We start from the raw sequence: 3,696 nt of genomic DNA, 5'->3' as shown, positions 1-3,696 counted from the left end.
ATGATTTTGAGTTTTGTTCCACATTGTTCTCCCACTCTATGCAGGATCTCTTATACTCACCCCCCTCCGAGTGGTTGAGATTGGTAGCCAGGTACCACCTAGTTCTTCTGGTCTCATGGGGAAACTGGACATTTTAAACATTACAACAGTAAATCAGAAAAATGAGATACTCCCCTAGTCCCAGAGTATTGCTGCTTGTCATAAGTTGTAGTTGTTTGTTTAGGAAATTTCCCAAATTATTTTTTTGTAAACACTGTATTCTTGTCATGTGTGGTCATTGAGGTCTTTGTTCTGTTAGCATAACATTTACCTAGTGTTTGATGGATATTTCCTTAAACTCCTGGATCCAAAAAATAAGTTTTCTCAATTTTTACAGTTGAGCTCTTTGTATCTCTTGGAGCATGCCTTCAACACTCAGGCAATTTACAATGGTGTCTTTGCCTTTACTTCTAGCTTGTGTAGCTCACATGTCAGTTAAAGGTGAGACCCAAGGATTTTGTCAGATCTTTTCTAAGCATGCATCACACACTGGGCATATTTATGGCCTTTTAGATCACCAGGAATATGTGAAAGTTATTCAAAATTATTCTTCAAAGCATGCCAAGTCTTTTTTTCCCAGGCTTATTGTGTCTGTTGTTTGCCCTGACTGATATCCTTTTTCCCAAGCAGTAGATCATTGCCTTTAATTGTTTATGCCAAATGCCTACCCTCCACATACCTGCTTCTTTGCCCTGAGAGAGTTCCAAATAGGTGAAGTAAAGGCAAGCCTTTGTCTTTGTCTTTCAAGGAGCCACCAGATAGGTCAAAACAGACAACAAAAATTCTTTGAGAACAGTGTATACTCTACAGGGATTAGGAATTCACACCAGGAATGTGGGTTCCATCTTCAAGACCATAAGCTGGGTTTGAGGGGGATGGGGAAGAGTAGATTAAAATGCCAAAAAGCTCTCCTAGCGAGTTTTGATCACCTTTTTCTTATTTAAGCATTTGCTTGGTTGTGTTAACTTTTGACAATTTTTGTTTGATGTTTGAATGAGATATATATTTTCAATTTTTATATATTGTTAATTTTTATTGTGATTTGAGTGAAAGTTTACAGAGAAAATTGATTTTTCATTCAGCAACTCATATACATATGAATTTGTGTTTTGTGACATTGATTGAAATCCCCACATCATAACAGCACTCTTTCCACTTCTTATCTGTGTTTCTTGTTTCCATTTGTCCTTCTTTCCTATCCCTTCCTTCCTTCTGAACTTTATCCCTGGGTAAAAGCTGCTCTTTTGATTTTGTGGAGCTGATTATTCTAAGAAGTTCATATCCCTCTAGTGTTACTGTTAACCTTATTGGCCTGTCTTTTTCATGGCTGAAAGCTTAGCCATGAGGGTGAATTCAGTTCCAGGCTTGCAAAACTGTCAGCATTAACTTTATTAGAACTATAAAATACAATAAAATTACTTTTTACTTTCATGGTCTGATAAAGTTGATACTGATAGTTTTTGCAAGTAGTTTTTGGTGTTTCTGTGGATGATGGTTCCTTGGGTTCCCTGTTCTGTCATTTTTGCTGATATCAACCCTGATACATAGGTTTATTATAATCAATGTATGCATTTTTTTATTGTGATTTGGGTGAAAGTTACAGAGAAAATTCACTTTCCATACAGCAGTTCACATACACTTTGTCTCCTGACATTGACTACAGTTTACCCCAATGCAATAGCTCCTCTATGCATTTTTTACTTGGAATGAGCAAAAGCAGTTCATACAATTATTGTTAGCAGCCATTGAGTTAACCCCCAACTCATGGCAGCCCCAAGCACAATAACATTGGACTATTGTGATCCATTGGGTTTTGATTGGCTGGTTTTCTGAAGTAGAACACCAAGCCTTTCTTCTTAGTCTGTCTTAGTTTAGAAGCTTTGCTAAACCTGCTCAGCATCAAGGCAGTCTACAAGCCTTCACTGAACACGAATGGTGGCTGCACTTTTGAGGCACATTGTGTGGGAATTGTTTCTGTGCTTCTTCAGTCTTCTTCATTTTTCTTTGCTCTGGGTGAGGAGAGACCCATCAATGCATCTAGATGGCCGCTTGCAAGCTTTTAAGATCCCACTTGCCACTCACCAAAGTAGGAGGTGGAACAATGTTTTTGCGTAGTATGTTATGCCAATTGAGCTTGATGTCCTCTGGAACCGTGGTCCCGAGCCCACAGGTCCAACTGCTCACTCCCTCTGGGTAGCTGGCTGTGGCCAAGAAGTCACCACAGCCTTGTCCCTTGTCAGCTCTACTTTATACCTGGACATTCTTACAGAACATACAAATACACTTGTAGAAACTTCATCTGCCAACCCTTTGTGTGGTCATGGGCACACTCCCCCCTGCCTAGACATACCTGATCATTCACCCTGTCTATCCATTGATCCACCTGTAGATCAATGTTTGCCTTCACTGACAACACACTACTGTATGTGCAAGTGTGCATCCTTGTTGTCTGTATCTCCCATGTACCTCTCTCTGTCTTCCTCTTCCTCAATGCCACTGTATTAATCACTCACATTTGATACATTGCCCTTCTCTTCATCCAAATCAATACATTTTTCTACCTGTCTAGCAGTGTTCCCTCCCCTCCCCTCCCCTCCCACCCTTGGTAACCAACAAAGAAAGTTTCGTTCTGTATATAAAACTTTCTTTGACTTTTCACAATAGTGGACTAATACAACATTTGTCCTTCTGTGATTGACTGATTTCACTCAGGTTCTCTTTTGGAGAAGTCTTTTGAAGCATATAAAAATTTAATTTTTGGAAGGGCTCATTCATGTGTTTTATCTTCTGCTGTTTGTGCATTTTGGGTTATGCTTGATAATTTATTTATGCCATATATAAGGGTGGTGTAGTGCCTAAGGCATTTGACTGCTAACCAGAAGGCTGGCAGTTCAAACCCACCGACCACTCATTGGTAGGAAGGTTGTACAACCTACTTTCATAGTGATATCACTTTGGAAACCCAAGGAGGGGTCTCTATGCATCGTATCTGACTCGATGGTAGTGAGTTTGGTTTTTTGTTTAAATTTGTCCCAATTTTTCCCTTGAGGAATTCTATAGTTTTAGGTTTCATATTTAAGTCTTTGATCCATCTGGATTTAGTTTCTGTGTATGGTGTGAGGTACAGATCTTGTTTCATTTTCTGCAAATGGATATCCAATTTTGCCAGCACCATTTGTTAAACAGACAATCTCTTCCCCATTGAATGGATTTCAGCCCTTTGTCAAAGATCAGCTGGCCATAGGCCGATGGATCTATTTCTGGGTTCTCAATTCTATTCCACTGGTCTGTGTGTCTGTCATTGTACCGATACCAGGCTGTTTTCACTACTGTGGCTGTATAGTAGGTCTTGAGATCCAGCAGTGTGAGACCTCCTACTTTGTCCTTCTTCTTCAACAGTGTTTTGCTTATCTGAGGTCTCTTTCCTTTCCAAATAAAATTAGTGATTGTTTTTTTCCATATCCTTAAAGAATGTTGATGGGATCTGGATTGGGATTGAATATATAGATTGCTTTGCATAGTATTGACATTTTCACAATGTTCACTCTTCCTATCCATGAGCATGGTATGTTCTTCCATTTATGTAGATCTCTTACAGTTTTGTGAAGTAGTGTTTTGTAATTTTCTTTATACAGGTCTTTTGTGTCCTTGGTAAGA

The sequence above is a fragment of the Orycteropus afer genome, unplaced genomic scaffold (genome assembly GCF_000298275.1).
Source record: "Orycteropus afer afer isolate SDZICR_OR568_19922 unplaced genomic scaffold, OryAfe1.0 scaffold00387, whole genome shotgun sequence".
NCBI classification, from domain to species: domain Eukaryota; kingdom Metazoa; phylum Chordata; class Mammalia; order Tubulidentata; family Orycteropodidae; genus Orycteropus; species Orycteropus afer.
The sequence above is the reverse complement of the archived record's forward strand: the minus strand, read 5'-3'. Positions refer to the sequence as shown.